Source organism: Rissa tridactyla, chromosome 3 (genome assembly GCF_028500815.1).
Source record: "Rissa tridactyla isolate bRisTri1 chromosome 3, bRisTri1.patW.cur.20221130, whole genome shotgun sequence".
Taxonomy (NCBI): Eukaryota; Metazoa; Chordata; class Aves; order Charadriiformes; family Laridae; genus Rissa; species Rissa tridactyla.
Window position 1 is genome coordinate 40,919,398 of NC_071468.1, and position 22,846 is coordinate 40,942,243.

Below are 22,846 nucleotides of genomic sequence, written 5' to 3' on the forward strand. Positions count from 1 at the left end.
CACCGGGACGTGCTCAGCTAAGAGCTTTTGTTAGCACGTGGGCCAAAAGTTTCCCTATCCTCTCAAATGCTCTCGGGTAAAGGAGAAGGAGCACCATGCATGGAGGTTTGTCACCAAGGTGCCTGCAAGTTGAGGACGGGCACCACCGGTAGACTTTCGCTAGGTCCTTTTCTGGCGCCTAGATTTGTCTAGCTTTCAGCTACAGCTTCTGCTTCGCATGGGCAAAAATTACCCAGATCAGCTTTGTTAAGTCCCAAAACAATTTCAAGGCTCCGCGTAAAAATTTGACCATAAAGAAAGGAATTGGCCTCCTGAGCGGAGACGTGAACTGGAATTCAGTCGGATTTGTTTGTTGAGCGTTAGTGATACACACCCGCACACTGGAATCAGAATAGAAATGTTTTTTCTCAAAAGACAGCTTGTTTTGGATACAAAGGAATTGGCTTCACATTTCTAGCCTAGGAACGCCTGGCTGCTGAAGTCCAGTCTCTCACAACGCTGGCCAACCACGAACAGATGCTTGGTCCAGGACAGAACTACGCCATGTGGCATGTGCTTGCAAGAACACACAAGTATTTCCCCAAACGTATACAACAACTGCAAAACCTAGAGTCCAAAAAGAAGAGAGACACAAATTGTGATGCCCCGAAAGGAAGAGAGCGTGAGTGGTTGTTAATTTGTGCCCTGGGCCCTGCAGTGGCAGAGGCGTCACAGGTGGGACCATGCAGAAGACATCTAGATATCCTCCGGCCACAAAACCTTCTGCGGTCCCTGCTGAGGTCACATAAGTGCAGTGGGTATTGCAGTCGGAGTAATTCTGAGAAAGCTTGAAGGCGTGAAGCCTTTTCAACTGGTGTGGTGGCCAACACCAAGTTCTGCAGGACTGCCTGGTTCAGAAGTTAATGAATAAAATGCCAACTTAGTTTTACAAAACCGTTTGCTTAATTTTTTTCTCTTTGTATGCTGTGTGTGGGTGTACGCATCTGTCTACATTTGGGGGGTCCCCCTTCTGCAAGGACATGCTGTAGAATCAAAATAAGTAGTAGGTGCTATACTATTATTTCACCATATTTAAAGCAGACCTGGAGAATACAGTATCTAACCAAAACCCAATTAAATTGTCTTATGCTTTTTCTGTAATTTCTTTCCTATCATTACAGATTACAAAGACATTTATGCCTAAACAGAAGCTGTCTTCTTCCAATCAGCCTGCTCTTTCTGCTCAGTTCATTCACTAAATCATTTAATCACCCAAGGCCATATGTTACCATCTTGTGTAAAATGGGTGGAAGAGAAAAAAAAAAAAAAATGCAAAAATCTCTGCACAAGAGTGGGTGTCAGCATCCAGCATAGCTCCCACTAGGAAGCACAAAATATAAAATGTTATCACCAGTGAATGCGACGATGAAAATAAACCGAGAGACAAAAGAAAGAGACAAGGCATTGCAAAGGTGAAGGAGGCAGTCTTTGAATTTTAATTCTGGGTGGAAAAGTTACGGACTCAATGTTAAGTGTCAGTCCACACGCCCGTATTCTCAATATTCTGCTGTTAATATAGTTACTGTGCTCTATTGTAATTAGCGTGAAAGCGCATTAACTCATTAGCTTACAGTCCCGTTTTTTACATCACATGAACAAGACCCCGTCCCTGACTTGGTTCCCTCTTGGCTCTTCTTTTTCTGTCTCTCCATGTGCTGGTGCACATTTTGTCCCAGGTATTTCTGTGCGGAGTCATCTGCTTTTACCACTCGGCTTCAGCTGCTGTTCCCTGTCACGATTACTTTGCGTGGTTTTTCTCTCTTGGCACGTTTGCCGGGTGACAGACCCTCGGGAAACACGCGGCTCGGAGCAAACCATGGGGGGTGTGTGCTCCCGTCGGGGAACGAGGAGGCTGGAGGGAAGTTAGGGGTGGAAAATCTATTATTTTTAAAGCAAAGGGACTTTGCAGTTTTATGAAAGGACCCGTAATCCACTCTGCCTTCATACCTTCAGGAAGCTATTGCTGTTTTCTTGTTTTCTTGCCAGTGAGCTTGTGAGGGTGCCGCAGTTGGAGGCGGGAGAGCAGCTGGCCGAGGGGTCTCCACCGAGAAGCTGCTGCTGCTCTCCACGCGCAGAGGCTCCCGAGACAGGGGCGTAACACCACAGACTGCAAAAAAAAAAAACCCACCCCTGCTCCTCTAAAACTGCACATGCCAGTTTATCCTAAGACTATGAAAGCATAAAAGATTATATTTTCATTTGCATGGTTTGCTGGTTTTTATTTGGCAGCTACAATAACAACAGGCTACACTGAGCCCATAAAACAAAGTGAGAACAGCAGCTCATTTTTGTGGCAGAATGTAATGGCTATGGCTAAAGGGCTTACATAATTCATCTTAAACCCTTATGCCGCTATTTATTGATGTTTAAATGAAAATTAAACTCTTAGAGCCATAAGGAGGCTTCTGGTATCCGAAACGGGATTTTGATGCTGATATTTTTATCCGACACTACCGGCTGGAAGCTCCCGTCGGGAAGCGTTTCTTTGGGAAGCACGGCGGCTGGGCAGGGCTGGGTCTCCCCACCCCTGCCTGCTGCTCAGGGTGGCACCAAAGCCCTTGGAGGCCCAAAAATGCTAGAGGGATGGAGTGGCTGTAGCTGGGAGTCTGACCGGAGAGGCTGCGGCCATAAGCCATGTTTCCATGGTGGGAGGATGGTCACTGAGGTGACCGGCAAGACAGTATTTACTGCTTTGGCACACTGGAAAGGTGAAATAAGACTAAGGCATCTGGTTCCCTCAAAGGCAGCTTATGGTAAGAACGGCATCTCTGTGATTACTTTTCCTAATACCCAAGAAGACAAAAGATTCAGCTAACCGTACTGTTAAGGTAGAGAAAGGATTTTTGTTTCCCAGAGGCTTTTAGAAGGTTATTTTGTTTGTTTCTCAGATTTTTCTGTGCTGTATCATTTTTCCCCTTCTCTATTCTCCAGAAGATAGAGCAGACTCAGGAAGTGAATTGCTGCTTGGGGAAGTGTCCTGCCTCCAAGCTGACTTATATAGTAGGACATATGGCATAAGTTATATTTGGACAGATGTGAACAAGTAGTCAGTGGATTTGATAAGATTCTTTATTTAAACTAACTTGCACAGTGTCACTGTTCCACCATCTTTCTCTCCTTCCTTAATCTGATCTTTTGCTGGTTTCGAGAGTTTTAAATATACATTACATTTCACTAGTCTGTAAAGCTGTAAATGCATTTAAGAGCATTCACTCGTGACAACAATATCTGATTTTCTCCACACTATGATTGGCAAATATCTGCTTTTGGTGATAAAGCAGGGACAGATGATAAATTGTATGATTTGCAGACCTCAAGTGATTAACCAGTTTGAGACAGCCAAGCTCAATGCGAGTCATTTTCATTGATTGGTTTAATTTGGCCCCTGATGCTTCTGTTTCACTGGTATGGAGTCGAGATACAAAGTAGTTCTGTACCTCCCATGGGTAACATAGAAATAAAAAAAAAATTAAAAAAAAGATTGAATGAATTTCAAGAGATCACTTAGTTCATCTCCCTGTCTGGACCTCTGTCGGGATCATCTGTATCTGGGCTGTTTCTGAGAAACACTGGTCCATCCTGTTCTTGTAAATCTCCAGTGAAGTAGACCCCACCATCCACCCAGGCAATCCTTCCCACTGCTCCGTTAGCCTTTCCAGAGATAAGTTTTTCCTGGTGTCTTCTCGCACGTATTGTTGTAAGAAGCTTGTTCCTTCTTGTCCGACCCAGAGTGGCCATGCAGAAGAGTTTATTTCTTCCGTGCCCTAATAGCTTCTGTACTGAAGGTCAGCCATCACACCTCGTCCAGCCTCGTCTTCTTTAGGTTAAACAGCCCCACATATTCCTTGTAGGTCATGTTTCTCACATTTTGTTTCGTTGTTTTCATCTTCTAGTTGGTCCGCATCCTTCTTGCCTGTGCCCTGGCCGTGGATCCTGCACTTACGCAGTTTATTATTCCTACCAAAGCAGAAAATTTTGCTTTCACCCTATCTGCCGTGCACTCTGCTTTTTCGGGCCATTTTCCAATCTGCCAGAACCGCTGTGAATTACAGTGTTTCCTCTGGTGCGCTCGCAGCTCATTCCAAGGCGGTGTCATCTGAAAATTTAAAAGTTGTACTTTTAATCTGTTTATCTGTATTGCTAATGAAAAAAAATAAAAAAGAGTTGTGTCAAATCTAGGACAGCTACCTAGAGAACTGGACTCAGTATAGCCCTTCAGTTTGACAGTGAATTTTTGGTAATGATCCTTTGTGTATGGCTTTTCAGCCAGTCCTGCCACCACTGGTTAGTTTTGGCTTAACCATGTTCCCGTTCCCTGGTTTAGCCACAAGAGCTTCAGGTGGGAGAAGGCAAACAGTCTGGCTGAAGGCAAGACATGGTGGTGATTACCTCCCCTTCTCTCAAGGCCTCTTAACCCATCTCAGAGAGGAATTTGATTTGTTTAACGTGCTTCATTTGTGATAAATCAATACGGACCAGTGCTCATCTCCTTGTTGTCTTCTAGGTGGTTTTAAAATGTTTAATTATTTGTTCCTGTATGTGTCTGACAACTTAAATTTGATAACTGGCCCATAATTCTCTTTTCATGCTCTTTGAAGGAAAAAAATACCTGCCTTGTCACATGCCTCCATGAGTTCTCCAAAATGACTGCTACTGGTGAGGAGATTGCTTCAGCCAGCCCTTTGCTATGCAGATGCTGAAGGATAAGTACAATACAGGTTAGGAAATAGTGGGCGCCTTACCAATGACTTAATAGAAACCGTTTGGTGGTGCAAAGGAGGGGTGGCGGTGCAGCCTTCCATCCCAGCACACCACTTACTCGCCGTCCTCAACGGAGCCCGCTGCCTCACGTTAGCTCCTAAACCACAACTCCGCAAAATTAAACTTTTCTAGCATGTTATAACTCTCAAAAGGTAGCGTGGGTGGGTGAAAAAATACATTCCTCAGGGCCTGAAAATAGATGTAAGTGGATATATGGCATAAAGCTAACAAAAAGGAAAGCCATGGAAATGTATTAACTGCCACCAAGATGGGTTTTAAGTGCCAGTGGCGGTTTGGCATACAGGTCGATAACTGGGCCTAATGCTCACCTTTTTGGTACAGATGTGTGCTGTGTTAAGTATATGTGCCGTTTTCATTTCCAGCCCCACTTTTTAATGGTTAAAAGCTAATTAAAACATACAGTGGTATTTTGCATCAATATAGCGTATGGACTGCTGCAAATTCTCTCATCAGGCGTGTTGCCCTCAGGAAGCAACATTAACTCCAACAGCAAAATAGGGCTGTGAGCTCATTAATCATCACGCTCAGAGACAGTCTGGGTGGCAGTGGCAGCAGCTCCATGTGTTTCTGGTGGTGAAGATCGGATACAATGGTTAGATACGTGAAGTGTTGCATTATTACTTTACTATTACTTACTTTACTATTAACTATTAACTATTAACTATTAACTAAACTATTACAGCCAACCGTCTTTGCAATCGGCGTTTATCACCTCAGCTCTGCAGATTAAAAAGCAGAGATGGACCATGAGATGACACCATGAGGTGTCAGGCTGCTATAAGAACTCAGCATCCTGAACTCTGAAGTCCCCTTATTTCCTTGTAACAAAGAAAAAAAAAAACAAAATAACACCCTCCACCCACCTGGGACTGTATGGGGGAAGAAAAACATGTACAAGAGGGAGAAAAAGATATGGGAGGGAGCTGGAAAGAAGAGTTGAGGAGAAAGATAAGTAGAATGGGAGTCAGAGGTAAAGCTAAGGATGGAAGAAATTAGGCAGTAAAGGGAAGGAAATTTGTTTACGTATTATGTATATAAACATCGTCTTCAGTGCCTGTGAGAAACTTTGAGAGCATCTCCTGAGCTCTCTGCTTTGGTACAAGGTGCTCACTGGAACCCAAAACATGGGCCCTTGCAGCCCCTATCCCCCTTCTCCCCCGTCACATCAGCCTTGGTGAATGAGGTTAGGGCTCACCAGGTCAAAGCAGAAAAGGCTCTTCACAGACTCCTCTATGCTAATCTTGCTGGTCACCCAATTTAGCGCGGTGACCTCTGAAGCAAAGGTTCACGGGCTCTCTCTTGTGCTAAAACCTCCTAAGCGGTGGCAGTTTTGCTGTCCTTGCTGCAGCCATGAGCCCTTCCTACCTTTTGTGTGGGCTCTGATCTGCAACCTCCGAGACATACCGCTGGCACTTGTAGTGTGACCCTGTGATTGATTTGTACCTGATTTTCCTGGGATGTATTCAAGAGCAGAAAGAAAACCTGAATGCTGGCTTGTAGCTTTGTATAGGATTCAGATGCACAAGTTCCAGTACAGACTTTTTTTATTGCGACTTTGTGTTTAGAAGAACACAAATTTGTCTTTCCATATAGTCTTTGTTAAGCTGTAGAGCTTTTAGCTATGGATGTACGCTACGGAAGAAGCTAGAGTCACCTCCTGAGCCTGTATCAATGGGGGGTGAACAGCGAAGTTGGGGACAGAGTGTTGCTCTTTGTCTTCCTCCTGCACGTGCTTTCCCCAGTCCATCTGACCACTCTTTGGCCCTGCGAGGAGAGGGCTTTGAGGCGCAAGCTGGCTCTCGCTGCATGAGCTGGCCCGTGCCTGTAGCTTCTTCTGGGTGGTGTGATTGAGGACCCATCTTCCTAAAATCTGGAGACAGCATGCAGAAGCATTAGTGATTGATGAGGACTGAAAAAGTGCCAGGGAAGAGAGAAGCTTCCAATGAAAATGAAGTGCCATAGGAGCGCAGGCTGCACATGTATGGCACTGCTGCTGCCGCACAGGGCAGGGCTTGAACTTCCCTCCGGTCATCCAGGAGGAAATATCTGCACAATCCACACCATGGTACAACTTCTACTCACCAGCTGCTGGCATTTCACGTTGCCTGTGTACTCCTTCATCTCTGTCCCATATAGATCCATCGGTCCCACCTTCCTGCACGGTGAAGTTGATTTTTATGCCAGGCAGCGAGTTTCATACCTCCTATTTTCACCTCTGGAGCCACACAGCTTCTAAGAGCCCCCGCCAGGTTTCTCCTCCTTGAGATGCTTTTGTTCTCTCTTTTTTTTTTTTTTCTAAGCAATTTTTGAACGGAAGATGGAAGAAAGATGTAGGGGGAGATGTAGGCGCAGAACTAGGAGAGGGGGATGCCTGCAGGACCTGGCGCAGTGAATCAAAGGCACCTTCCCTCAGACTCTTCCAACAGGTTCTTTGGCTGTGTGCCGGGGCCAGGTACGACCTGAAGGCAGCTGCTCAAAGAGGTCCGTCCTGCAACGGGGAGGCTTCAATAGTAACCCTAAATTAAACAGAGCCAGTGTTCATGGGCCCTTCCAGGCAGAAGAAGAAAATAAGACAGTGTAACATAAGAGGGCACAGGAGAAGGATTTTGCTCTGTAATGGCAAATTACCCACTCAAAAATAACATAAAGAAGGGAGGAAAAAATTAACGAATAAAGTCTGCACATTATTTTAAATCACAGAAGTGTCAAAAATGGTAATGCCTATATCAAGGCTGCCCTAATGTAGCTTTAATTTGCATGCCATTGGCATTGATTTGATGTGAATATTTACTCTCCTATTCAATTAAGAAAATCCATAACTGCCACCATATTTTAATGTTAATGTATTTTTACACAGCTCTCTGTTTACCTTATTTTCTCTTCTATAACATTAACACTTTTTTTTTTGTTAAAAAATGTGTGAAAGATTAATTTGTAGAATGACGGGATATGTGGGTGTGTAGCACAGGCCAGATGGAAGGGGTGTAACATGACAGTTTTCTTCTGTGGCTTCGTTTTGTTTTTATTGTTGCAAGCGAGCAAAGTATAACTAAAATTATCATTTCTTCTCTGGGCAAAAGGAACTAAGTGGCAAGTTCCTCTTTTACTCCCTGTGGCTCTCCGTGCTCGCCACGCAGCTGCAACCCTGTTCAGCATAGCTGACAGGTTGATAAACATTTGTCTAAAACTTCAGCTTATGTATTTGAAGACCACTATTATTTGAAGTAGGGAATTTGCATGCGGGGCTCCACAATTCTGTACCGTGGAATAGATCTGAATGCAGATTTATTAATAAGCAAGAGCAATTTGGGGAGACTTATTAGTCGTCTCTTGGCTGATAAGGGTACATGAGGGTGAAAACAGCCACTAATGCCAAAAAAAAGAAAGAAAAGGGGAGCAAAAACCTATCCAAGACAAAGCTTTTTAAGTCTGTAAAGCTATCCATTCAAGAAAGCTTTTTAATTGTTGAAAGAGGACTGTTCCAAGGCCAAATTTTAATTTACACATAAGTATTGTAGGAGTTTGGTATAGTAAATGTCCTTATTGAAGAATAAAGCAATTAGCACAGTAACTCGCTGTCAGCTGGCAAGTAAAGGCATTCCAAGAAAAAGTTAAGTGTTGAGGAAAGGAGAGAAATTCAGGACAGCATGTGGGAGAGGAATATGGAGGCTCCTTTTTATGCCACTCAGGAGAAAGGGAGGGGAGAGAAAACCCATTGCAAACTTAATCTGTTCCCTTACCTCATCATAAATTGACCCAAGTTTCTTCCCTTCTTTTAAGGGAAGAGGGGCAAAAAAACCCCCTCCGTAAGTTCTCACTTAGAGGCTAAAATCCTGAAACCATGATACCATAAGCAAAATATAAGCATTTTGCATCCTCATCCACAAATGCTTATTCTGCCCTGTGAATGTGCCTGCGTGGCTGTGAGCACGCACACGCTTCATGAGCTTCATGATACTCGAGTCTTCCGTGTCAGTGCTACCCAGTACTCCCCCATACGTGGGAAATCATCCCATAAAAGCGGTTACCCTTTTTTCCAGAATACATCCACACACGTCTCTCTAGTTTGAGGAAGAGGAGGCTGAGGGGAGACCTCATCACTCTCTACAACTACCTGAAAGGACATTGTAGAGAGGTTGGTGCTGGTCTCTTCTCACAGGTAATTAGCGATAGAACAAGAGGGAATGGCTTCAAGCTGCAGCAGGGTAGGTTTAGGCTGGACATTAGGAAAAAATTCTTCACGGAAAGAGTGGTTAGACACTGGAATAGGCTGCCCAGGGAGGTGGTGGAGTCACCATCCTTGAATGTGTTTAAGACTCGTTTAGATGAGGTGTTAAGGGATATGGTGTAAGGGAGAACTTTGTAGAGTGGAGTTGATGGTTGGACTCGATGATCCCAAGGGTCTTTTCCAACCTAAATGATTCTATTCTGTTCTAAGTATCCCTGCTGCAACACCTGGGGTCTTTAAACAGGCACACAGGACTTTCTTCTGCCTATAGACACACACACACACATGAAAATGCTGTTAAGTTTGCACATCAGGAGACCTTTTTACTTGCCATTTCAACCACTTTCAGTATGGGTACAAGGATACGTGTACCAGCAAAAGCATCTATTTTACTCCATTCTCTTGATGGAAAAAAAGAGGCATTGCTCAAGTTTTCAAACAAACAGTTTCGGTTTAACACTCAGCACAACAAGTTTCAATCCAAAGAGGAAACCTCTGAAAACCCAAAAGTAATAGAAACGGAACACTGTAATTCAAATAACTACTTCAGCAATAACTTAATTTGATTTTCTACTGTTCGAGTAATGAAATAGAGGTAGAAATATGTATTAAATCCTCCCATCCCTGTCTGTCCATCCTACTGCAGATGGAGAGTTGTTCCATTTTGAGTGTTTTGTGCAGTCTAGGTTGCTGGGTCTTTGTTGGGTGATTCTTAAGTAAAAGTAACAAGGTTTTTCCCAGTTTCTCTGGGAAAACACTCCTTTCTGTTAGTGTCATGTCATTAGTCTGGGGCTTGCTGAGTCAAGAAACCCTCTTCCTTTTTCTCTTACCTGTCTGTTTTTCCAACATTAACAGGTTTATGCCCTAAATTTAATTGACACATAGCAGTTTTCCACTTTTCTCTTTAGTATTTCCCTCAAAATTAGGTCTTCCATGCGTGCGAGCAGTGGTAGATTCCTCTCTGGTTTACCAACTCTTTGATGTTTAGCCTCAGTTATGTACCTGGAGTTACTGGAGTGTACTCCAGAGCCACCAGCCATTCATCTGGTCCGTCCTGGGCTTGGTGTCACTGGGGATGTTTTGCTCCTATGTCTCATAGTGAACTGGTATCTAAGACCGAGGAAGTGATGCAACTACCAGAAAGGAGGCGAAGACTTCCAGCGCACTCGAGTGAATGGGAGAGCGGACCGCAGTTGTTACCATTGCACGTCATCCTTTGACGCAACGCCACTTGAAAGGTGGGTTTGTAGACGTGCAGAGGCTTTTGGGTGCCATCTTCACCGCTCCTTCCCTTCACCGCTAAGGGGGTGCAGTGCAAGGGCATCTAGTGCTGTCGTCACCAGCCCAGCCCTCCAGGCACGCAAGATTCACCCCCATGTGGTTTATATGGCTGCACGTGCCAACCAGTAGTATCAACAAAAAGGACCTTCTTTTTCCTTCTTAAAAAATCCCAAGAAAACCCAAGTTTTCATTGTTAAAAACGCATTCCCAATACCTTTTTTTTTTTTAAAAAAAAAAAAGAAAGATAACAACCAAAACTGAGAAATCTGTCTTCAGAGCTGTTAAGACAGTCACAGTGAGGCTTTAAGGATGAACAGGTACAAGTGGGCTTCAGGAAAAAAAAGTATGCATTTTCATTACTGTAAAAAAAACCCCAAACAACTCTGCCAAAAATCAAAGTACTGGGGGAAAGCAAGCAGACTGTCAAGCTGTATAACCTTGGCCACTGTCATCTTCATACCTGCTGTACAGGATTCAAATCAGTACGGAAAATATTGACCACATGCCACATTTTCTCCCCCATTTCCAGAAACTAATTTGTATTTTTTTTTCCCTTTTTGTCTTGTACATTTACTACAGTGCCACAGGGCTGTACTTGCTCCGTAGGTGCAGCTGAGGATGTAGAGGGGTGGCTGCGTGCCAGCTCGCTCTAAGTCCTGGGGATCTTGGAAGTGGGCAAATGCCCAATCAACCCACAGCCTAACCTGGGCCACCCTCAGGGGGTGGGTGCCAGTTGCAGCCCCCCGAGTGCAGGGGTCCCCACAGCAGCCCAGGTGGGAGATGCCTCTGGAGATGTCCCGTTTTCTCCCTCTGCTTATGCTCCTCAGTCTCTGGTGCTGTTCTGGTTGGGGAAACCTTCCAGGTCTCCCGTATGACACAGGGGGGTCACGTCCATCGAGGCAGCTCTTAGTGGAGAGCCTGGACGGTGGCCTGGAGCCAGGGCAGAAATCTTGATTTTAGTTTTTCATGCAAATTTGTGTGGTTGCTTTTCATTGTTAGGTTGCATTATCTTGCTAACAAAAATTAATTCCAGCCTTTTTTTCACGGGTTGGTCTTATTTTGTCTCTAGTCATCATAAAGTCCTACAAGTGCCATGATGCAAAGGTTTCTTGTGTATCAGTCCTTGCTAGTAGCCAGCTTGACGTGGAGTCGCATGCTTTTTCCAAAAGCAAAAGTCAATTTGACCAATTTTAGCAAAAGGCTGAAAAAACATTATGCACATCGCTAGAAAATATTCCTTGTCCCAGCCAAATGAACAAACATTTTGCAAGGCTGAGCAATAGTGTCGTGCTTTCAAGATATTCTCTGCCAAGGATTTTGTTCTCCTGATGATACTTAAGCCTTCTGCTGATGGGACAAAGACCTCTGGGAACCGGCCACAGCCAAAGCTTTCCCACTTCACTAAGAGCACGGGGCTAGCAATAATTTCAGGGAAAGGAATGAACAGAGAGACTCCGCTGAAATCAGCTTTAAAGAAATATATGGTTTGCCTCTGTTCCTTTATTTCAAAAACATTAGATACTGGAACTTTGCTGTTTGTTTCTTTGAGACCTCACTCAGCCTCAGGGTGGGTTGAGGCAGGTGATTGTACACTTGTACTACCACCTGCCCCCCTTCAGTGGGGTGGGAGCCAGGAAGCAAGATCTAACCTGGCTACCTTGTTTCTGGAGAAGCACTGACTCCTGTCCTGTAGGATGGAGCTCACATGAAGTGTGCTTATTTGTTGATGTGCTCCATGAAAAAATGACACTCTCAGACTGCATCCTCTGTTTTCAGGCTGGGTTTTGTAGGAACGGTGAGATGAGCTGCAAGGAAGTCATCTGGAAGGTACTCAGTTTCACCTGTAGCACCCAGAGGAAGGGCAGGGTAGAAAGTACTCAAGTGGCATTACCTGTCATCAGCTCACTGGCAAACCTGTTTTCTTCACTGACATGGGTTCTTTCCTGCAGGAACCTCAAGAAGAAAGATCAAGAAGTTAAGGTCATGGGGCTAGGACTTGGGGGTGGTCTAGGCTCTGCCCTCAGCCCTGTGGCGTTCCCTACCTTGGTGAAGGAGGTTCGAGTTACCAGTGCTGTGCTCTGCAGAGCTACTTGGGAGGTTCTCAGATCAGACAGCAATAAGCTCCACAGAAAAGCTTATAAATATATTAAATTTATGAACATTTACTGTACGCTGCACACTGAAATCTGCCAACACTAATCCAAAAGAATTACACATTTTAGGCCTGAACATAACATACTGTATGCAGTAACTCACATCAGAGCAACCCATATGCTACTGTTAATGTGCCAACTGACACATGTTAAGCCACAAACATAAGAAAGGATTGGATTTCAACTGCATTTTTGTGTTCCAGTTATTCCTCGGGTCCATTATTTTTTATTCACCATCATCTTCTCTCCTCTCTCTAGACAGCCTGCTCTCCCTAATACATCTTCCACTCCCCCTACCAGATTTCCTGCTGGTTAGAGGCTGCCCCGGAGACAAAGCGACTAACATAAGTCCATAGGCCAAGAAGAACAGAAATAGAACACAGCCCCCCCTGCAATAATCTAGGTCACTTAATAGCCTACTTTCAGGGTTCTCGGTGAACCCTGTACCCACTCCTGCTAGGCAAAGAGAAACCCTGAGAAGAAGTGGGTGGATGAGTAGACAGCCAGCCATCCCAAGTGTCAGATCTGACTCCTTGGGAGAGATGCGTCGAGGATGCTCTGACAGAATGTGTCTGAGCTGGAGGCAAATGTTTCTGTATTACATTCATGACACAAGAGTTCTGCCACCTCGCAATATGTGCGCGCTGTTGCATCTTGATGATAATAACTGGATTTTTCCAGGGAGCCGGCGAAAGCACCCCAATGCTGTTATGATAATTAGGTCTCAAGAAGAATTATTGAGCTAGGATAACCCTCCAGCAGTTGGTGTGTTTTACATAAAGTGAGTCAGGAGCAATGGCAGGAGTCTCTGAGCGTAAATGTGCCCCGCATAACAGGAGGGAATCTGCTTCTCACCTTTCAGGTTTGTCAAGGTGTAACACCGGCAGTTGAAACATGCGACAAGGGACCAAACCGCGACTGGTTTCAGTTTTCCTCCCCAACTAGCCAAACTCATAGATTTGCATGAGGTTAGTGGCAAAAAAGTGTGCGAGGGATGCTATCCCATTATGTAAGCAGGAGGGTTTAAAAAAGGAAAACCGACAAGAAGACAAGAGATATGTCATCGTGCAGATTTAAACTACAAACTTTCAGTTACCTTATCAGATAAATGCCACTTAGGGAAGCAACTGATGTATCTAATGTAGGCCAGCTACTGAAGAGGATCTGATAGAGATTTAAGTGATAGATTCCGCAAGTATTTGGCAACGCATCAATAACGTACTGGAGAACCAGACTCCCGAGTCTCTTCTTGATTAAAGGAAAGCAGCTGCTGGAGTCTCAGAGCTAGAAAAAGCGACTAAATGTGCCATGTGAGAAACCAGGGTTCGGCTTCCACCTCTGCTAGAGCTGACCTGGTATAAATTGTGAAATGAAAGAAAGAATAGCTGGCTTGCGTTTGAGGTAGGAGGAGAGACCTCACGTAAAAATGTCCTCCGGCCCATGGGTAGAGACCATGATGCGCATACCCTCAGGTTTTACTTCAACATATTCCTATGGATTATTTGGATCCTCTCTCTTTCTCTGTCCTTTTGGGTTGTGTGGGCAACGCAATGTAACCCAGAGCAGCACGTGCTGCAAAAGCTAATAATACCCTGGAGATGATGGAAATAGCATCCCAGAGGTGAGAGCTTGCACTTTAATTTCAGCACAGAGAAATCTTGTGGGATTCCCTTATTCAGAGTTATATACCTCACTCTTTTCTAGAAACTTCAAAGACTTTTATGCTAAAGAACCCTTTCATCATGTCCTCAGACTGGCTTAATTAAATTTAGGAGACTACTGTGCTTTTATAAAATAAGCAGAAAAATGCCTACCATTTAAGCATACTACTATATTTAATTTTATTTTTAATATTATTCCGATTTCCTTTTTTATTTCAAACAGACATATAAGATTTGCATGTGAGTGACTGCAGAGCCTAAATGCAGAGAAATTAGGCATGTCGATAGCCCTGCTCATGAAAGTCTGCGGGATTTAGGCATTCAAGACAGTTCTGAGTATAAGTCAGAGGGCTATTCGTTAATATTAACTTTAATTTGATAAGGACAGACTCCTAAAACTCTGTTTCTAATCAATGAACATACTCCCCTGAGGTGTCTTCACTAGACCTGTGTTTCAGAGCCCTGCCAAACTCGGGGTCCGGGAGAGGACCATTGCCACAAGGGAAATGTGGCAGAGAATAGCTGCTGAGCAACGTACCTAACAGAAGTGTTTGGAATAGGCTAGTGTGAATCCTCTCCATAGTGTGTTCAAAACAATGCCTGCTTTTTATGCCTAAAGCATTTGTCCGTAGAGGTGAGACAGAAGACACTATGTGCAGTAAATGTTTGAAGTTCTGTAGCTGAAGTTCGGTAGTACAAGTTCAATGGTTGACAGAGGGTACAAAGGACATGAGAAGAGCCATGCTGTGTCAGATCAAGTGTCCGTCTAGTCAAATATTCTGCACTGAGCAGTGACTAAAATATGTTGTGGGAAGAGTATAAGAGCAAGAGAACCATGTACTGAAACATCCCCCCATAATAGTCCCCTGTCCCCAGCGATCTGCAACTCAGTCACCTTCTGAGGCAGAGGTGATGTCTTGGTGTTTAACTGTCCTCGGTGGATTTTCTTTTCTTCTATGAATTTTTCCAGCTGCTTCTTAAGCCTATATAAGCTTTCAGCTTCTTGTGGCAGACCATCTCTAGCTAAACCGCATGCTGTGTGTCAAGGTGGTGAATCTTCTTTCATGTATTTTGGACCTGCCATCTGACAGTGTAGTTCTTGTATCAGAAAAGACAATAAACAATCCATCCCTGTTCACCCTTTTTACACCGCTCATTTTGTCATCTCCCCTTCTTTTCCAGGCAGGAGAGTCCTGGTCTACTTTGTCATTCCTGATACGATGTGCATGAATCTACAAGTTAGTTGAAAATTAAATCATTTTGTTCAAGAGGAGATAGAGTGGATAGATGAGCAGAAATGCTTAAGCACAAGTAAACAGGCCACCAGGAAAATGATTAGGCTATCATGGACGTGGTACTTCTAGCCCATGGCTCTCCCAAGGAAAGGCGGATGTAACTCCTGTTGCAGACCCTACTGATGGTTCTCTTGGGCTGACAACATTCCTCCAGTGTTTACCAGAAAAAGCAAAACCTCATGTGTTCCGTTTGCCCTATTTTCCCATCACAGCTGTAGAAAGCCCGGTGACAAGAAACATCCTTCATGCTCTAGTAGCTGTGCCGGGAAACCCTTTCTTCCCCTAAAGCGTGGTTTCCTCCTGGCTCCTTCTGTAAGGGAGCTAAACTGGAAAATTTCTTGTAGGTTGCCCTGCCCCTCCCAAAGACTTCAATTGATCAGGTGAGAACGGGTGCTCTCCCTGAAAATGATGATTAATACGGTGAGCGTGAGTATAGTGCCCTTGCGTTCACACACATGCACTGACCTCCTGGCACTGCTTCCACCCGTAAGAAAGGCTGGGGGACGCATGCATGCCGGGACACTGCCCGCATGTCCATGTGCTTGGTTAGTATCCTGAGTGAAGGTGTAGCTGGTTGGGAGGCAAGAAGGTCTTTATGGATGACTCCTCCTGAAAGTCAATTTGGGCTGACAGCATTGTTCATTGCATACGTGAATGCTGTCATGACATCTCGACCCCATCCTATCGTTCCGCCTTTTCAACTCGCACTAAAATTAATAAGGAGAGCAGCACAATGACTGAATTTAAAACTTTGTCTTTAAAGTGGCTTTAAAGCTTAACGCTGTCTTATCACATGTGGGGGCATTACAGATAGAGTGGGGACCAAGATACTGAAGTACTAGTTTTTCCTTAAAAATAGATTACATTCCTTACATTACATTACCTTGCACCACCACGTGTTATCTGGAACCGAAGCTGAATAAGCGAGTCAATGATTTCGTTTCCATGGTTTGAAGCAATAGATTTGAGATGTTCGCTCTCCTCCTTCCCCCATTCAAGCGAGACTGCAATCTTTGCAAAGCACTGCTTTCATTTAGCTGTACCCAGTTGGTACTTGTTGCCAAATGGAACGTGGATGTGCCTCAGAGAAGATCACTCTTGACTAATGAAATGGCAATTAGTTTACGCAACTTATTAGCATTAGTATTTATTTTACTTTACAATATTACCTAAAAGCAGCTCTGAAAAATTTAAACCGCAGCATTATCTGTTCAATGCTATCTTTTAAATAAATCGTCCTACTAAATGTAAAAAGCTGGCATTTGTACTGCGTGCACCTATGTTATCATCGTCGCAAAGCAGATGCAGAATGTAAGGCGACTTGAACAATCAGCACTGTAATTTGCACAGTAACATTGTTTTAGATCTAATTAGTGCTTATGCAGATCCCTTACAAAAATGTGAAAACCGCACCAGGATGTAATTGTTAATGAATTTAGTGCAAAGCACATCTGCATAAATTCCATTTCAGCAGGAAAAAAAACCCCAACCTCTAAGTTCAACTGCTATTTGCTCCAGAGCCAAAACACTGTGAATTGTGCCCACTATGTTTTAGCCTTGCTCTGCTGGCTTTGATATTTCAAATAAATACTACAAAGTTAAAGCCTCCAGCTGCAGACCAACCCATCTGTAGATGTTTGTTATATTTGGCAGTATTCAAAGATGATTTGCCTTCCTGCTGAAAAATAAAATAAAAAAAGAAGTTCTCTCAGCAAAAAACCAAAATTGAAATACTTATCAGCCAAAAAATAAAGTTTAAAAATATTCTGCATGGGTCAAGTGGCAGAACTTTTGGAACAGCAGGCGTGTGTGTATGATGCACCTATAGCTTGAACTCTATACCTTGCTCCATGCGTGTACCTAAGTCCATCTGCAGTCATCTCTCTCGTGTTTGCACAGCTAACAAAGGGTGCCACTAATGAATGCAGTTAACCGATCTTAAACTTCATGCAACAGCTACCTTAGAAACTGTTCATCTTCCCATCAAGAGAACGCACTTTTTTTCTTCAGAGTTGTTTTCTGGGTTTTAGACAGGACTCAGGGGTTGGCCTCCCACCAAGGAACTGGGCTCAGAGGTTTTTGTACCAGCCTCAGAAATCTCACTCAAGAGTCTGAAGTTTGTCATGAGTGAGTTTCAAGATAAGAACACCTATTTGGTGGGTTTTGGCTTTATTTATGGCCTTCATATGCGAATATAACTCAGGTGGACCTTACAGCTACCAAGCCTTCAGTAAATTCTTTTGCAGGTTTCTTTATGGAATTCTTGGGTCCATAGTTTTCCCTGAATAGAGTGAAGATGGTTTTTACAAGACCAGGTAATATTATGATTGTTCCGACTGGCATTAGCCCATAACATCAGAGCAGCAGTCAGGAACATCTAAAACACATAATTGTGCCTGTCTTCCTACCCTGGTCTACCTCAAAAATGTCTTCTGACAAACTCAGGTCACTCAGAACAAGTAAGGGACCCCAAGTCAGAAGTTACAAGTCAGTGTGGTATTGGAGAGGTCTTGGACACCAGCACATCGATACTTATAGACACAAGAGACATATACTTGAAATAGATAATCAATCTTGGTCTTATGTTTTTAGTTTGTGGCAGTTTCCCCCTCAAATCTGGCATTCACAGTCAGGCTCGGACCCTTTCCCTTGGTTATTGGTATCTGAAGCATTTTTTGTATCTGTAATTCTTTAAAAAGCATGTTTTTAGTTTTGCATCCACAAGGTTTGCCCATGCCTTTTGTCTGAGAAATCAGAATGGATTCATGGGAGAGGTGGGGATGGTGATGCAATTCAGAGAGTTATCTCCTACTTCAAGCTCTGCCACAGACTTCCCATGGGTGATTAAATCAGGCAAGCAATTTAACCTTCCATATCTTCATTCTCCATTTCTGAAAATGAGAAACAATGGCACTCGTTTACCTCACTGAGACATTCACAATGAATGACTACGTTAAAGATGCTGAGACACTCAGATATCATCTGATGGACCCACATAAAAATCTTAATATAGTCTAGACTCTTGGATTGAAATGGATAGCTTCACAAGTTAATACATGAGTTTAGTGAAAACCTTCATGAGATTGCTATCCATAAATTTGTTAAAAGGAGATTAGTAAGATACATCCTGGCAGCAGGCTTCATGTTTCCTTTGGCCAGCAAAAACATGTGCTAAATGCTTGAGGCCCACAGCACTTTAAATTTCAGATGATCCCATGCCAGTGACAACCGCTGTGTCAGTCCCGTAGAGACCGAACCATCCCAAGCTGCTAGCAGTGGGTGCTCATGCTGCAACCTTGGCAGCTCGAGGGAGTAACAGGAAAGGAACAAGAGGAAACCGTAGCGTACCTATACGTGATGGAACTAGAGGGGGACACCTAACACCCAGTGAGACCACAACAGCATTGTGTCTTGGTTGTACGCATGCATTTCTTCATATAGCTATGCACCCTTTCATACAGAAGACTCCCCTGCCATGCTGAGTTCTGCACAAAGGACTCAGAGAGAAGACCTCCCAGTGTATTTTTTTTCAGTTTGAACTAACAAGCAACAAATTTAAAGCAGGCTTTTCATGTCCCCCTCATCTCCTGTATTCTTTAGTAGAACCCAACATTTCTGGGACCAAAAGATCCCTTTCTATCAAAAGGTTACTACTGAGCTTTTCAAAATTACAAGTTAGGTTGCACAGGGTTTTTATTTTTAATGTGATATTCGCAAATGCGGGGGACTTAAGGGACTGAGGGAAAGAGAAAGACTCTGGTAGACAGTAGGACAGTAGGACAGTAGAACAGTAGAACATGATGGTAGGAAAAGTGGAGACGAGAAGGCTGACTGAGGGAACAGAACGAGGTGAGGGGAAGGTGAGGAGGACAGAGAGAAGCAGGTGTCATTAAAAGGAAATGAGGAGACCAAGAACAAAGTAAAAGTGTGTCAACTGCACAGGAAGCTTCCCTTCCAAGAGCCTCAAATCTCAGCAGCTATCTTAGTTTTCTGTTTGGTGAGGAAAACTAAGCACTGCACAAAGATAAGGGGACAGAAATTCATCGAATGCAACTGGTTTGCACCCACTTACGGTGGCAGTGAGTTTTGGCTGGTATGCTGGGGGCATTGGGAAACTTTCCATTCAGAAGGTAGAAAAGTAGAGGTTTGGGGCACGCAATATACCTGTTTTTCCTTTTGATTCCTCAGTGTTGAAAAACCAGAAATCTAATTTTTCTGAATGGATCTTCAAGTACTTCACAGTTTCCAGCATCCAAAGCCTTGTTTTACACACTGAGAAGTGAGGACCTATCCAGGGTCGTAGGAGCCAGCGACAGAGCCAGTCTGTCATCTCCTGACCTGCTCCCACATCACTGGCCTGGCCCTTGGACACACTACCAGAAGGATTTTCCCACTTGAGTAGCAATTAATGCTTTATCTTTTTTTTTTTCTTTTCGATTCAGTTCAGGGGTTTTTTTGGTTACATTTCAGGCATTTCTCCATGCTCTTCATCTGTTGCTGGAGATGTGTATATCTGCTTCTTTTGAGAACTAGTTCCTCCAAGCAGTTGCTTGTGTGACTTGAGCAGCCATGGGAGCTGAGGCACGCCGCTGGCCTGGACCGAGGAGGAGCCAAAATGGGAATCCTGAGGAATCCCAGAAGGGGGAAAGCCTCTCTTCCATCAGCCTGTCGGCTGAAACCTGGCATACGGGGAGGACAAGCAGACGTTTTCTTCCTTGCTCTGAGAGCCCTTTTCATGTAAACTGTGCAGTATAGAAAATTCAGATGTTCCCCGTTCCTGCAGGTTAGCACGGATAATAAAGGCGCTTCACTCTTTGCTTTCAGATATTTTTCTGAACAGTTTTGATCCTTGAAACATTTATACTAACAAAGACATTCCACTGCCTCCTTGCCTCCATCCCTCCCGCCCCCACCCCAATAACTTGCTCTGTCTTGTATCTCCGACTTGATTTTTGGCATATATTTGCATACATTAGAAACGGAGAGAGGATTAAAGTTTAAGAGGAAATTGTGGCTAGTGTGAAAGGGGAACAAAAGGACATCTGTGAAGTGGCCCACAACTGGCAAGGAAAGCTATTCCACCTCCAGCACCAGCTGCAGGGGAAGTGGTGCCCACTACCCCAACAAGACCTTCTTTGTTTTGCTGCAAAAACTGGGAGTGGCGGCTTTTAAAGTGACACAATTTGAGGTGAGGAGCTTCCCTTTTTTGCTGCTTTATTCCAACATTATATGGCAACAGATGTTTCCTAAGGAATTAATTCCTCCCACTATTACCCAAAAAAGTCTTCCAAATGCAAAGGGAGTGCAGATTCATGGCGCTGGGTCTCTCTGCACCCGCAGGCAGGCATGCAGGAGTCGCCGCTGCAAAGCCCTCCAGGGCCCACCAGCCCTCCTAAACCTGCTATCTCCTCCCAGAGGAGGACGTTTTCCAGCACCGCTTGGCCCCGCAGTGGTAGAAGGAGCTGGGGGCTGTGCAGAGGACGAGAGAGATGGGGGAAGGTGATGTGGGACAGAAAGCAAGCTGGGGTTGAAGGGGAAGATCTTGAGAGTAAAAGAAGAGGAGGACAAAAAGACACAAACTGGAAGAACTGTTGTGTGCAAAGCTGACTGTGAGTGAGATAAGAAGGAATTGAGCCTGTCCCGAGGAGGAAAGGCAGAGGAAAGAAATGGGGAAATGCAGGGACGCGAACCTTATCCCGTCCAGTTGCTGGACCCACTTTTTTATTTTGAAATGGTGGAAGCTCTCCAATGGCATTATAAGTGTCCTCCTAATACTCAGTGAAAACAATACTCCAAAGCCTTGCTTGACTTCTGCTTGCAGATCCCCTAGAAGGTGTAATGTGTTCATCCTCTTACTGGGGGCCCTAAAAAGAGCAGTGTCAGGAGGCAGCCTGGTCAAATCTCTCCCCTAACATTTGCATTTCTCAAGAGTTCAAAGTGCTGTAGCCGGTCCCCCATCAATATTCCCTGAAAATATGGGTTTGTGCCATGAGTCTGTAAGGCATGAGATCTAAAGCTTACGTCTTTCCTTCCCAGGTCAAAGAAGAACTTGGTCTGCTTGGCTTCATCCCCCCTCTGCCTTGGCCACTTTGTTGTTCTTTTCTCCTCTGGTTAAATTCCTGCTTGTAGACTGTTGGAGACCATGAGGTCAAAATCAGTCCTGGGGGGTTTCCCCATGTGAGATTAGTGGCAACCTAATGGTGACAACTGCCCGGGGCATAGAGCTTGCACACTGTGATGAGTGTCTTCCAGACAGGCACATCCGTACTACTTTTATCAGGTTGGCAGAGTCCTCCCTGCCTTCCACCATCATTAAGCTTTAATTTAAAAATACAAGTGGGTCCAACCATCAGCTTTAAATGACTTTCATGGAAAAACCAATCAACCAAACCAAAACAACTCTGCTTGGGCTTTCATTTGAACATGTGCAACTAAATGTTTTTCAAAGTCTCTGGAAACTCTCATGCGTTGATTTGATTTTCTGTAAATCACTCAGTAACTGCCAGGGTCCCTTCTTTCCTTTTGTGCACTTGGAAGAGGAGGAGAGGAGGACATCTAAGCTTAGAGCATAACCAGGAGGGGCAGAGCTGAGTTTTTTCAGGGGTTTCTTTGTTATTTGTTTTTTCAAGTTGTTCCCATTAAAATAGAGTGGAATTTCTTCTTAAAGATGTTAATTATAGTTGGAAGTACTGACTAACACGAGTACCAGCAGCTCAGCTCAAGGTTGTGTCATGTAGTTTTTAAGGACAAGTGCAGCAAGGACACATGGGGAAGTTTTAGGAAAAAACCTTACTTGTACAAGTGATTTTGTAGGAAAATTATTTTAATTCTGGAAATTGTAACCTGATTTTTGATGTTGGCAAATCCATGTTTAAGCTGATATGTTTCTAGTTGTGAAAGTCCTGGATAGGATAGGATAGGATAGGATAGGATAGGACAGGACTGGACTAGTTCAGTTGGAAGGGCCATACAATGATCATCTAGTCCTACTGCCTCACCACTTCAGGAAAAGTGAACTAGATGTTCATGTATTTTTAATCTATTTATTTTTTTGCCACACACCCATGTAGGTATTGGATATCACCATGTATTCTTCATCGAGGTGTGGGAAGATTTTGCATTTATGCTTAATGGTTGGTTGAAAGAGGAAATAATAATCAAAACAAACATATACATTTCAAAGTATTGAAAATATTGTAAGTTTTCCTCTATTTTCACAAGAGTGAACTCTACAGTAAGCACATTTCCAAGCGCCTGTTCACTGTTCCAGCACTATTCTGTGACCTTTTATGAAACTACACAATCTAGTGCTGATTCAGGACAACATTTCGTGCCATGTCAGCCCATCATTGGCACGAGAAAGAAAAGAAAGGATCCAACCCAGATGTTTCTCAGAATGTTCCGATA